Below are 15,108 nucleotides of genomic sequence, written 5' to 3' on the forward strand. Positions count from 1 at the left end.
GTCCCTCAGTTGAACCTGTTTGTATATTCCAAGCACTGTGAACAAAGATGTTCAGAACCTCTTTACAATCAAGATGCCAAATATCTGTAATCTTTCCCCAGATCTGACAAAACTTCTGGGACCTTGAGGCTAAGAAAAAATTTGTGACTATCACTGAAGCTGCCTTGAAGGTGGCCATTAGAAAGTTGAACCCACAATTTTCACTGAGAATCCAAATCCCAGGCCACTTTTTATTTGCTTGGGCTGAGGATTAAGAAAGACAACACAAAAAAGATGCTGTAAGTGCCAGTGAAGCCAAATTTTTGGCAATTTTGTGGGGACTTCTCCATAGGACTTGCCCAAGCACGAGCAAAGGACCCACCAATAATCCAATGTACACTACACCCACATCAAACCTGCTGAAAACAGCCAATGATGGTCCTGAGACACAAGCCTGCCTAGAAAGGCCCAGAGCCTGGCATTTTTGTCCATCACAGCAAATACCTTCCTATTGTGGACATTAGGACAGAGGGGCTGGCAATATGCAGATGAGCTATTCCATACCAAGTCAGTCCAAAGCAGCAGGTCACAGGTCTCCTCTGCTTCCTCATGGTGGCCTCCGAACATCACAGGTGTAACACCTATTTACTGTGGCTGTCTTCTACCTCTGTATTCCCTCTTCACTTCTATTCTGTCATTTCTACAGGGATTGGAGGCTGCCCTCCACACTCCAAGCCAGAGAATAGGCAGAAATTTCAGCAGGGGATCCTGGTAAGTAATTAGCCACAATGTCTAGATTAGGGTAATGATGAGGGAAGTGCTGACTAAAAAACTGACAGAATTTCCCAAAAGGTAAATTTCTGTGTATTCACACCTAATTTTCTATAGTAGTGCAAAAAATTTCTACCATCCCTCATCATTGGCAAAAAATTTTTGTCAAGTCCAAACCTAATGTAAAGTAAGGTAGGTAGTTTTTTTCCTCATGTCTACATCTTTGTAGTGATGGTTGAGGCCTCTGCTGTGAAAGCAGTTGTCAGCCATGCAGGGCAGTGCCAAGGGCTGGTAGAGCTTCTCAGCTGGCTATTTTCTCAATGTCGTCCAAATCATCCATGTCTAATCTTTCTATCTCTTATCAAAATGCTCCTGGATTCTATTCAGGGTGTTTATGCTGTTCTTGATAATGTTCACAGTCAGTCCCCTCTTGCCAAAGTTACCAGTGCACCCGATCCAGTACAAGTAGGAAGTGTTGTCTGGGTTCCCATCCTTGTCCACAGGAAAATTGAAGTTGATAACAACAGACACTTGGTCAACATTGATACCACAAGCTTACACCTTGGGGGTCACCAGAACCTTCTTTTTACCCTCTCAGAAGCACTCAATAACAGCAGTTCTCTGCTCCACCATTATTTCTCCACTCAACAGGGCCACGTGGGGGCCTTCTTTTGAGAACTCTGCTGCCAATCAACTAGCTATTTTGCAGATATGGCAGAAGATCATGGCTTGAGCAATGGTGATGGCCCCATACAGGTTCCACAAGGTCTAGAAATTCTCATCTCTGTTACTGCACAGGCCATAGTACTGCTTGATGATGTCCAAAATCTCCTGCTCACACTTCAGTATGATAATGTTGTTCAGAACTAGTTTCTGAGCAAATTTCAACACAGAGACTTCAAAGGTGGCAGAGAAAAGCAACATCTGACAGTTCCTGGGCAGCGTCCTCAGGATATGGATGCTCTGATCTTGGTGGCCCTGAGTGGCTATCATCATGTCAGCCTCATCCAGAACAAATATCTTGATTCTTTTTGTGTCAATTTGGAGCACCAGTCCAGGACGGTCCTTGGGGTACCAATGACAATCTTCTCACAGATCTTGGGGATCTCTTTCCAATTTATTGCCACAAACAGCATAAGTTAGCTTCAGTTCAGGATAAAATTTGTCCATTTGTTAATTACTTTTCCTGTCTGAAGGGTGAACTCATACATGGGGGAGAGGCACAAAAATTTGGGGGTATCTCTTTGAAGGTTCTATTTGGCTCTTTTACCAGTACTAGACTGAGGCTGGGCAATTAAGTTCTGTGGGGGTTCAGGAAACATCAAAGGCAATCAATTCTCTTGGATTTTATTTTATTTTATTTTATTTTTTCATCTTTCATACATTTGATTAAAGTGAGTTATGCACTTCCATTTTTACCCCAAATACAAATTGCAGAATCACATCAGTTACACATTCACAATGTTTACATAATGCCATGTTAGTGACTGTTGTATTCTGCTACCTTTCCTATCCCCTACTATCCCCCCCTCCCCTCCCCTCCCATCTTCCCTCTCTACCTCATCTGTTGTTGTTCAGTTATTTCCCTTCCCCCGCCCCTTCCCCCTCACAACCTCATATATGGGATTTTGTATAACTATGAGGGTTTCCTTCCATTTCCATGCAATTTCCCTTCTCTCTCCCTTTCCCTCCCATCACTCATCTCAGTTTACTGTTAATCTTTTCCTGATGCTCTTTCCCCCTGCTCAGTTCTTAGTTGCTCTCCTTAAATCAAAGAAGACATTTGGCATTTGTTTTTTAAGGATTGGCTAGCTTCACGTAGCATAACTCTGGTATCGCTATACCTCCAGATTCACATTTCCTGCTTAGAATTGCTTTTGCTATTCTGGGTCTTTTGTTATTCCATATGAATTCCATGATTGCTTTATCTATTTCTACAGGAAATGCCGTTGGGATTTTGATTGGCATCGCATTAAACCTGTAGAGAACTTTGGGTAATATCGCCATTTTGATGATGTTAGTTCTGCCTATCCATGAACAGGGTACATTTTTCCATCTTCTAAGATCTTCTTCTATCTCTCTCTTTAGGGTTCTGTAGTTTTCATTGTATAAATCTTTCACCTCTTTTGTTAGGTTGATTCCCAAGTATTTTTTTTTTGAGGATATTGTGAAAGGAGTGGTTTTCCTCATTTCCATTTCAGAAGTTTTGTTGCTGATATACAGGAATGTCTTTGATTTATGCATGTTGATTTTATATCCTGCCACTTTGCTGAATTCATTTATTAACTCTAGCAGTTTCTTTGTAGACCCTTTTGGGTCTTTTAAGTATATTATCATGTCATCCGCAAATAGCGATAATTTAAGTTCTTCTTTTCCTATTTTTATGCCTTTAATTTCTTTTGTCTGTCTAATTGCTCTGGCTAGTATTTCAAGAACTAAATTGAATAGAAGTGGTGAGAGAGGGCATCCCTGTCTAGTTCCAGATTTTAGAGGGAATGCCTTCAGTTTTTCTCCATTTAGAATGATGCTAGCCTGAGGCTTAGCATATATAGCTTTTACAATGTTGAGGTAAGTTCCTGTTATCCCTAGTTTTTCTAGTGTTTTGAACATAAAGGGATGCTGTACTTTGTCAAATGCTTTTTCTGCATCTATCGAGATGATCATATGGTTCTTATCTTTAAGTCTATTGATGTGGTGAATTACATTGATTGATTTCCGTATATTGAACCAGCCTTGCATCCCAGGGATGAATCCTACTTGTTCATGGTGCACAAGTTTTTTGATATGCTTTTGTATTCGATTCGCCAGGATTATATTGAGAATTTTTGCATCTAAGTTCATTAGAGATATTGGTCTGTAGTTTTCTTTCTTTGAAGTGTCTTTGTCTGGTTTTGGGATCAGGGTGATGTTGGCCTCATGAATTTGGAAGAGCTCCTTCTTTTTCTATTTCTTGAAATAGCTTGAAAAGTATTGGTATTAATTCTTCTTTGAAGATTTTGTAAAACTCTGCTGTATACCCATCCGGTCCAGGGCTTTTCTTGGTTGGTAGTCTTTTGATGGCCTCTTCAATTTCTTCCTTTGTTATTGGTCTGTTTAAATTGTGTGTGTCTTCCTGACTCAATCTGGGCAGATCATATGACTTAAGAAATTTATCAATATCTTCACTATCTTCTATTTTATTGGAATATAGGGTTTCAAAATACTTTTTAATTATCTTCTGTATTTCTGTAGTGTCTGTTGTGATATTGCCTTTTTCATCCCGTATATTAGTAATTTGAGTTCTCTCTCTTCTTCTCTTCGTTAGCATGGCTAAGGGTCTGTCGATCTTATTTATTTTTTCAAAGAACCAACTTTTAGTTTTATCAATTTTTCAATGTTTTTTTTTGTTTCAATTTCGTTGATTTCCGCTCTGATTTTAATTATTTCTTGTCTTCTGCTACATTTGCTGTTGTTTTGCTCTTCCTTTTCTAGGGTTTTAAGATGTAGTGTGAGTTCATTTATTTGTTGGTTTTTTTCTTTTTTTGAGGAATGAACTCCAGGAAATGAATTTCCCTCTTAAAACTGCTTTCATTGTGTCCCATAGATTCCGGTATGTTGTGTCGGTATTGTCGTTTATCTCTAGGAATTGTTTGATTTCCTCCTTTATATCTTCTGCAACCCATTGATCATTAAGTAACATATTGTTCATTTTCCAGGTGATGCAGGATTTTTCCTTCCTTCTTTTATCATTGATTTCCAGTTTCATTCCATTATGGTCAGATATGGTGCATGGTATTATCTCCACACCTTTATATTTACTGAGAGTCTCCCTATGGCATAATATATGGTCTATCTTTGAGTAGGATCCATGTGCTGCTGAGAAGAATGTGCATCCACTTGATGATGGTTGATATATTCTATATATGTTGGTTAAGTCTAGGTTATTGATTGCGTTATTGAGTTTTATAGTTTCTTTGTTCAGCTTTTGTCTAGAGGATCTGTCCAATGGCGAGAGCGGTGTGTTGAAGTCCCCCATAATTATTGTGTTGTGGTCTATTTGACTCTTGAACTTGAGGAGAGTTTGTTTTATGAATGTTGCAGCACCATTGTTTGGTGCATACAAATTGATAATTGTTATGTCTTGATGGTGGATGGTTCCTTTTAACAGTATATAGTGTCCTTCTTTATCCCTTTTGATTACCTTAGGTTTGAAGTTGACTTTATTCGATATGAGTATGGCCACACCTGCTTGCTTCCGAGGGCCATGTGAGTGGTATGATTTTTCCCAACTTTTCACCTTCAGTCTGTGTATGTCTTTTCCTATCATATGAGTCTCCTGAAGGCAGCATATTGTTGGATTTGTTTTTTTAATCCAGGTTACTAGCCTATATCTTTTGATTGGTGAATTTAAGCCATTAACATTTAAGGTTACAATTGAAATATGGTTTGTACTTCCAGTCATGTTTATTTATTTATTTATTTTAGATTGGCTAGTTTTCCCTCTTTGGTTATTTTTCTCCCCCTTTACTGAGATACCTCCCACTGTTAGTTTTGGGTGCTATTTTTCAATTCCTCTTCTTGTAGTATTTTGCTCAAAATGCTTTGCAGTGCTGGTTTTCTGGCTGCGAATTCTTTTAGCTTTTGTTTATCGTAAAATATTCTAATTTCATTGTCAAATCTGAAGCTTAGTTTTGCTGGATACAGTATTCTTGGTTGGAATCCATTATTTTTCAGAGTTTGAAATATGTTGTTCCAGGATCTTCTTGCTTTCAAAGTCTGTGATGAAAAATCAGTCATTAACCTAATTGGTTTACCCCCGAATGTAATCTGCCTCCTTTCTCTCGTAGCTTTTAGTATTCTCTCCTTGTCCTGTATGTTAGCTATCTTCATAATTATGTGTCTTGGAGTTGGTCTATTATGGTTTTGGATGTTTGGGGTCCTGTAGGCTTCCAGGATTTGGCAATCCATTCCATCTTTCATCTCTGGGAAGTTTTCTAGTATTATTTCCTTTAATAAGTTATCCATTCCTTTGGACTGAACCTCTATGCCTTCTTCTATCCCAATGACTCTCAAGTTTGGTTTTTTGATGAGATCCCATATCTCTTGGATAGATTGCTCATGAGATTTAAGCATCTTTTCTGTGTTGACTATATTCTTTTCAAGTTGATAAACTTTGTCTTCATTATCTGATGTTATGACTTCTACTTGATCTAGTCTGTTTGTAATATTCTCATTAGTGCTTTTAATCTGATTTAAGGTTTCTTGCATTTCTAGGATTACAGTTTGATTTTTTTTAAAACCTCTATCTCCTGGTAAAGCTCGTTCTTTGCGGATTGAATTTGTGTGATTAGTTCCTTTTCAAAATATACTTTCAATGCTTGGACTTGCTGTCTAATGTCTTCTCTAATATTCCGTTCCATCTGAGTTAGGTATACCTTGATTTCTTTCCCTGTCCATGTTTCTGATTCTTCTAGGTCCTCCTGTATATTTAGGTTGTCCTGCATTGTTTGTAACCCTTTTTTCCCTTGTTTTTTCATGTTGTTCACTTTGCTTTCCAGCTCTGTTTGACTGCTTTGTAACTACTTTCTCCTATACATTTGTTTCTTTTGTGGTGGGAGATTATGCCTAGAAATGTTGGGCTTTGTTGTACTTTAAAGCTGATTCATTCAATTCATATAAGGCTTCTAGGTTCTGTATGCATATAGTGATTTGTTGTTTGTTCTTAGGACTATATGTTTAGGTTAGGTGCTATGGTGGTACGATGGTTAGTATGTCTTGGCTACTTTAGAAGATTGCTTCACTGAAGTTAGATACTACCCGGCAATTGGATCAGGGTGTTGGTAGTAGCTAGGTATTTAGGAGTCTTATAGACAGCCTCGAGACATTCACCTATTTGCACTTAGACAATTACACGAAATGGAAGATGTAACGCTTGGGATGAAAGTTTGGGGTAGGGGAATGAAGGTGCTCTTAAAAAGAAAAAAGGATATAGAGAGAGATTAGAGGAGAATGAAAAGAACAATAAAACTTGAAATGGGATAGAAAGAGAGAAGGAAAAGGGGAGAAAGGAACAGAGAGAGAAGAAGGAGAGAAAAAAAATAACAACAACAGCAACAACAACAAAATATTAAAAAAAAAATAAAGTCTTAGAGATCCACCTTCTTCTCTTCCAGTAGGCGGAGCTGTGCCCTCCAAGAGGAGCTTCTGCTCTCTACCTGCCGATAGCTATCTCTGTAAGTCGTCTCCTGGGAGTCTCTCAGACTTGTCAGTCCAGAGCCATTTCACTTCTCCAGCCCTTACCCCCCTTCCTCCTGTCAGCCAGCCAGCCAGGTCCTGTTCCCCAGAAGCGGTTCCCCAGAGATCTAGTTACACTTGCAGCCCCACCGCGTGTCCCTTTTAAGCCCCAGTGCTGTGGTAAACTGGCGGCTAAGACCTTGGGAGTCACCGCTGGTGATATGGGGGGCTGGGGGTCGGGGATCCCCTCTGCTTCCCTACAGACACGACCCCTGAGAGGTCAAGGAAGTTTCCTGGCTGCTTGTATCAGAATGGGGAGTCACACACCTGCTAAAGTGGATTCTGCTGGGAAGGAATTCCGCCGACCAAACTCCGATGACGTCACCTCTCTGCTATGGCGGGCCCCAGGCTCCTTGCTGTAGTGTCCGGAGTGTCTGAAGGGAGGGGTGGGACTGGTCCGTCCCGGTTGGCCTCAGCTCCTGGCTCGTGAAGGCTTGGCTAAAGACTTCTTCCTGCTAAACTGCGTCTCGGAGGTTAGCAGGACCCAGTCACTTTGGCTGCAGGCGGGTGGACGGATCCGCACCTGCGCCCGCGGTTCTCGGACTGTGGCTGGTGGATCTGGATCTCCGTGTCTCGTGGCAGGGTTTTGCTCGTCCGGGTCACACAGACACTTCAAAAAATCCTAATAGCTCCCGGCCGGTCTCTCTTCAGTGGAATTTTGCTAGGAGATTCTCCGTTGGTAGAATCCAAGCGTTATCCATGCGACTTTATGACCCCATTACTGGGGGTGTATTGAAAGCGCTGCCTCTCTGCCAGCCGCCATGTTGGATCTCTCTCTTGGATTTTAGATGGACAGTTGAAAACCATGGCATAGACTCCTTGGAGAAGCTGTGGTTTTAGGTGAAACTCTTCAAAAGACTTCACTGAGTAGAGCCACAAAGTTCAGATTCCTTTGCAGGACTTCCACTTGTTTAGGGTTATCCACAAGGTTGATTTGGATAAGCTTGTTGAGTAAAGACTGGGCAGCTCTGTCCTCTTTCTCTTCTTCATCTGTCTTATCTGCATTAGTATTGGTCTTGACAACAGCACAGACTAGGCTGCTGCTTCCTGCTCATCCACGAACAGGGCCACAAGTTGGTGGCCATGGTCCCCAGCATGGGTGGGATGTGGCTGCTGGTGGGTGCCCTTGCAGGCACAGCAGGATCTATGTTTAGCTTTTGCTAAACCATTTAAAAGTTAATTTCAAACATCACAACTTATTATACCAAAATAATCCTACATGTACAACTTAGAAATAATTTTCCTTGGGCTGGTGATGTGGCTCAAGCCGTAGTGCGCTCTCCTGGCATGCATGGGGCACTGGGTTTGATCCTCAGCACCACATAAAAATAAAATAAATATGTTGTGTCCACCAAAAACCGAAAAATAAATATTAAAAATCTCTCTCTCTCTCTTTCTCTCTCTCTCTCTCTCTCAAAAAAGAAATAATTTTCCTCTATGTTCATTATATAACCACAAGATCACCATCACATCCATGACAATTATAATTAATTCAATAATATCATCTAATATACAGTCCATATTCATAATTCCACAATTATCTCCCAAATACAATATGTTTAACCCTCAACATAATTGAAGTTCTTAAATACATTTGCTTATGTCTTTTTAGTCATTTTAATCTAGGACAATTCTTCTGTTTCACCCACCCATTTTTAAATTTGTTTTTATTTTTATTTACACATTATAGAAGAGTAAATTTTGACATACTTATACAAACATGGAGTATATATTATTATAATTAGAATCCCAGTCTTGTGGTTGTACATGATGGTGAGATTCAATGTGATGTATTCATATATGTACAAAGGAAAATCATTTCAGAATCATTCCACTGTCTTTCCTTTTCCTATCCCCCTCCCTTTCTTTCATTTCCCTTTGTCTAATCTACTGAACTTCTGTTCTTCCCCTCCCTTCCCCCACTCATTTTAAATTAGCTTATATTATCTACAAAGTCGAGATCAACTAGTTGTCTGGCAAAATGTCACCAGTTCTACTGATTATTTATTCTGATTATCCCTTTATGAATATATGCTAGTTAATCATGCTTGGCAAGTATACTTCACTGGTATTTTTTGTATTTAGAATTTAATTACAACCAGAAAGACATAATATTAGGAAGTCCCTCTACTTATAATACTAAACTTATCAGTTGATCACTGAAAATTAGTACAACCACTTTGGAAAAAAGTATGGAGATTCTTAAAAAAACTAAGAATGGAATCACTATATGATCTTGCTATCCCACTTTTTGCTATATATCCAAGGGTTCTAAAATTAAAATACTATATGTATACAACCACATCAATGTTTATAGCAGCACAATTCACAATAGCCCAGTTATGGAATCAATCCAGGCGCTTGTCAACAGATGAATGGTTAAAGAAAATGTGGTATACATACACAATGCAGTTTTACTCAGCTATAAAGAAGAATGAAATTATGACATTTACAGATAAATGAGTAGAACTAGAAACTATCATAATAAGGGGACTAAGCCAGACTTACAAAGTCAAAGGTCAAATGTTTTCTCTCATATGTTGAAGCTAGACCAAAATAAGAGGGAAAAGGGGGCATATTCCACAAAAATTGAGGGGACATCAGTGGAGTAGAGGAAGAGTCTTGAAAGGGAGGAAGGAGTGTTAGAAAAATGGAGGAATGGTAGAATGAAAATGATCTAATCATGATATATATATATATATATATATATATATATATATATATATATATATATATATCTCACAGTAAAATTTACCTTTATGTAAATATGTAAAATACCAATTCAAAAAAACTACATAAAGGAGTAACATTAGTTGAGTAGAGGAAGGGAACAGAGGGAAGGAGGAGGAAAGGGAAAGGGAAAGTATCAGGGACTAAAATGGAGCAAATTATATTAAAAACAAATTTGACTCTGTCAGAATGAACCCCATTTTATATGTAACTATAATGTACTAATAAATACATAAAAGAAAAAAAGCTTCTATTATAATAGATGCTATATGTGACAGTTTCTATTAGTGATAATTAATAGTATCTATTAGAATCTGTTAATGATAATAAATGGTTGAATTAATCACAGAGTTAAGGCAGAATTGTGACTTATTACTATTCCCTCAATATTTATTCATAGACTATCTTTTGTAAAGAAGTATATCCTACCACCATATATACATGTTTAACAAATTGCCTTCCTTTACTTTCTCCAACTTTTTAAAGAGTAGCAATATTAACTCATATTTCTGTGAAAATTAAATGGTTATTTATGCTGTTATTACTGTTCTTTTTCATGATAAAATTGCCCAATGTTTGCCAGTAAGAAATCCCTAAAGCTATCTCATGTGTTCTTTTGACATAATTTTGTTAGGCATTTAGCATGCATTTATTTTCTGATATCAACAAATTATTTTAATAGCCTTTATGATTTACAAAAATTACACAATGTCAACATCCAGAAAACTTAGAAACAAAAAAACCCCACAAAGATGAAGCAAAAGTCAAATATACCCTGAGGTGACCATTGCTATTAGCAATACTACCAGTTTATATATATTTAAAATGGATATATATATTTATATATAAATATATATATCCATTTTATATTAGTGAGATCATGTCACAAAATTCTTTTATGCATTATTATTTTTATTGATTAAATAGTATTTTGGTATGTAAATTTGCCATAGTTTATTTAACCAGATCTTATATTGTTCAATCTTGACCATTTATTCAAGATTTTAAAATTTTTCATCAAATGATTATAAATAATATTATATTATAAATTAAAAAGCCTTATGTGCTTTATAAATCAAATTCAATTTCATAAATCTACATTTGAGTTTACTTTTGAATTTCTTTTAAAATTATATCTATTATAAATATCCTTATTTTGGATTTTATATATTTTTGTTATCAAAGTATGATTTACACATATGAAAATATCATCCTTTTTAAGAATATAGTTCTATTAATTTTGACTAACATATGCAGTCATATCAATACCACCAAAGCTTACATATATAATATAGTCATTAACCCTAAAAGTTTACTCTTCTTCATTTACAGTTAAGGCCCCCACATATCCTAGTAACAACTTAGCTGGTTTCTCTCTATACAGCTATGATTTTTCCAGAATTTCTCATAAGTGGAATCACACAATTTATATCCTTTTGAGTCTAGATTATTTCATTTTGCATAATGTTTTTGAAATTCATTCATGTTGTTACATTATTAGTAGTTCATTATTAGTAGTTTTTTTTTTTTTTTTTTATTGCTGAGTGGCATTCTATCGCATAGATGCACTGCAGTTTGTCCATTCTCCAGTTGATAGATATTTGGCTTATTTCCAGTTTAGGACTACTATGAATAATATAGCTATGACCATTTTATGGCATTTTATATCTTTGTGTGGAAGTATCTTCATATTTTTTAAGTAAATATTTAGGAGAAGAATTGCTAGGTCACGTGGTAAATTTATTCCTAGTTTTTAAGAAACTGTCAGAATATTTTCTAAGGTAACTGTGCCATTTAGCTTTCTCACCAGCAATACATGAAATTTCCCCATGCTACAACCCTGCAGTCATTTGGTTTTAATGGTCTTTTACATTTTTTACTTTCTATTGCATTTATAATGGTGATTTATTGTGGTTTTAAATTAACTATTCTAATGAAAATTATGTTTTACATATTTTCTACTCTTGTTGACCATGCATGATATACTCTTTGCTGATGTGTCTGTCACAACCTGTTCTCTATTTTGTTCTTGTTTTTTTTCTTCTTGATATTGGAATTGTGAATGTGCACATAGATTCTATACGTTAATACTTTTTCAATTATAGTTATTTTAATTATTTCCCACTCTGGGCTTGGTTTTTAATTATATTAACAGTGTTATTTGAAGAACAAAAGTTCTTAATTTGGATGAAGTCCAAGTTTATCTTGTTTTCTTTTGTGCCTCATTATTTTCTCCTATTTATTTATTTATTTTTATACTTAACCCAAGTTTAGAAAAGGTTCTCTCCTATGTTGTCTTCTACAAACTTTATACTTTTATCTCTTATGTTAAGGAATATGATTCATTTAAAGATAAGTTTTATATATGGTGTAAAGTAAGGTTTGAGATTCCTTTTTACATAAGGACATTCAATTTTCACGGTATCTTTGGTTTAAAAGTTATTTTTTCTCACCAATGTTATTTCTTGTTACTGCAAATAAAAAGTAAATGAGCATGTGCCTGGCACAGTGCTGCATACCTGTAATCCTAGCAGATCAGGAGACTAAGGCAGGAGGATCACAAGTTCAAAGCCAGCCTTAGCAACTTAGCATAGACCCTAAGTAACTCAGTGAGACCCTGTCTCAAAAAAATTTAAAAAAAGGACTGGGGATGTAGCACAGTGGTTAAATGACCCTGGATTCAATCTGTTGTCAAAAAAAACCCCTTATTTAACCATATAAGTGTGGATGTATCTCTATTGTGGTCCATTGATCTGTGTGCTTATCTGTATGTCAGTAACACAATTTTATGGTTACTTTAGGTAAATAATAAGTCTTGAAATAATGGTCTTCCTTCCATTTTTTTTTCCTTTATTTAAAACTCCTCATTGGTTATTCTTGTTTCCTTGCATTTTCATATACATTTTGGAATTAGCTTGTAATTTCTTCCAAGACAAAGATTTTGACTGAGATTATATTGAGTATTTAGATCAATTTTGGAAAAATAGATATCATAACAGTATTGATTTTTTTGAGTCATGAATGCAATACAGTTCACCATTTATTATGGCTTTTCTTAACTTTATAAACAATGTTTTGTAGTTTCTGTGTATAATTTTTCACATATGTTGCTAAACATCCCTTAAGTGTTTCATTTTGGTTTGCAAATGGTATTGTTTTAAATTTCATATTCCAATTTTATTATTAGCCAATCAAAATACAATTGATTTATTTCTTTTATTCTTTTTTGTTTATTTATTTCTTATATATTTTAAATTTGTTCTAATTAGTTATGCATGACCATAGAATGCATTTTGACACATTGTACACGAATGAAGCACAACTTTTCTCTCCTCTGGCTGTACATGGTGCAGAGTCACACTGGTAGTGTAATCATACACGTATAGAGGGTAATAATGTCCATCTCATTCCACTGTCCTTTACATCCCCACACCCCTCGCCACCCTCAGCATAATCCAAATTTCCTTCATTCTACCATTATGGATTAGCATCTGCTTACCAAAGAACATATTCAGTCTTTGTTTTTTGGGGTTTGGCTTATTTCTCTTGACATGATATTCTCCAGTTCCATCCATTTACCTGCAAATGCCATAATTTCATTCTTCCTTAAGGCTGAGTAATTATTCTATTGTGTATATGTACCATATTTCCTTTATCCATTCATCTGTTGAAGGGCATCTAGATTGGTTCCACAGTTTAGCTATTGTGAATTGAGCTGCTATAAACATTGATGTGGCTGTGTCCCTGTAATATGCTGATTTTAAATCCTTTGGGTATAGATTGAGGAGTGAGGTAGCTGGGTCAAATGATGGTTCCATTTCCAGTTTTCCAAGGAATCTGCATACTGCTTTCCATAATATTTGCACCAATTTGCAGTCCCACCAGCAATGTAAAAGTGTAGCTTTTTTCCCTGCATCCTCACCAACACTTATTGTTGCTTGTATTCTTGATAATTGCCATGCTGCCTAGAGTGAGATGAAATCTTAGAGTAATATAGATTTGTAACAAATACAATTGATTTTTGTATATTGACTTGTATTTCTAAACCTAAACCCATCTCTAGTTCTAGTAGCTCTTTCATTGTTCTCCTAGGTTTGGTTAGTAATTGTGACACATGTGAGCAAAAACTTTTACCTTTCAAATTGGTATAAATTATGCATTTTTCTTGCTTTATTTAGCTCATTAGGACTTCCAGAAAAAAATGTTTAATAGAATAAAGTATTCATCTTTTGTAAATCATAGTATGTTGATTTTAACTCCTTTGGTCATGTACCAAATAGTGGAATAGCTAGTTGAAATTGTGGCTCCATTCCTAGTTTTTTGATGAATTTCTTTATTGTTTCCAGAAGGATTTTATAGATATACAGTCATACCAGAAATAAATAAGTGTACCCTTTTCACCACATCCTCACCAAAACTTATTGTTACTTATATTCCTTTAAAAAATTTGTTCTTTCTAAATATACATGACAATAAAGTGTATTTTGACCAATTTTATGTACATAGAATAAGTATAACTTTTTCCAAGTAGGACCCCATTATTGTGGTTGTATAAAAAGAAGAAAAGTCAACATCAAAAACACTAGAAAAGAGGAAATAATTAAAATCAGAGCTTAAATTAACAAAACTGAAACAATAAAAAGTAACTTAGAAGTCAAGGGAACAAAAAGTTGCTTCTTTGAAAAAACAGACAAAATTGACAAACTCTTAGACAGACTAAAGAAGAGAAAGAGATTGAAATTATAAATTACTAAAATTCACAATGAAAATAGAAATATCACCATGAAGATGAAATACAGATGATAATCAAGAAGTACACTGAAAATCTATACTCCATTAAAATAGAAAATAATGAAGACATTGACAAATTATTTTTGTGTTTCTATTAAGAATATCACTGGAATTTTAGAGACATATGTTCTACCCAAATTAAATTAGGAGTGTATAGAAAATTTAAACAGATCAATTTCAAGCAATGAAATTGAAGATGACTTGAAAAGCTTACCAACAAAGAAAAGCCTGGGACCATATGACTTCTCAGCTGAGTTCTACAAAAACTTCAAAGAAGAATTTTCAACAATACTCTTCAAATTATTCCATGAAATAGAAAAGAAGGGAACCCTTTAAAATGATTCTATGAAGCTAGTATCACCCTGATACAAAAACCAGACAAAGAAATATCAAGGAAAGAAAATTTCAGGCCAATATTCCTGATGAGCACAGATGCAAAAATTCTTAATAAAATCCTGGCAAATCACATACAAAAACATATTTAAAGATAGTGCAACATGATCAAAATGGGGTTCATTGCAGGGATGCAAGGTTGGTTTAACGTATGGAATTCAATATTTGTAT

At 35.8% G+C, this 15,108-nt stretch overlaps 1 pseudogene; it reads right to left on the bottom strand.

The window, feature by feature from the left end:
- Window positions 1–1,051: 1,051 nt before the first annotated feature.
- LOC143638544 (ATP-dependent RNA helicase DDX19B-like) overlaps window positions 1,052–15,108 on the bottom strand; it is a 59,864-nt pseudogene continuing 45,807 nt past the window's right edge.

The sequence above is a fragment of the Callospermophilus lateralis genome, chromosome X (assembly GCF_048772815.1).
Source record: "Callospermophilus lateralis isolate mCalLat2 chromosome X, mCalLat2.hap1, whole genome shotgun sequence".
Classification (NCBI taxonomy): Eukaryota; Metazoa; Chordata; class Mammalia; order Rodentia; family Sciuridae; genus Callospermophilus; species Callospermophilus lateralis.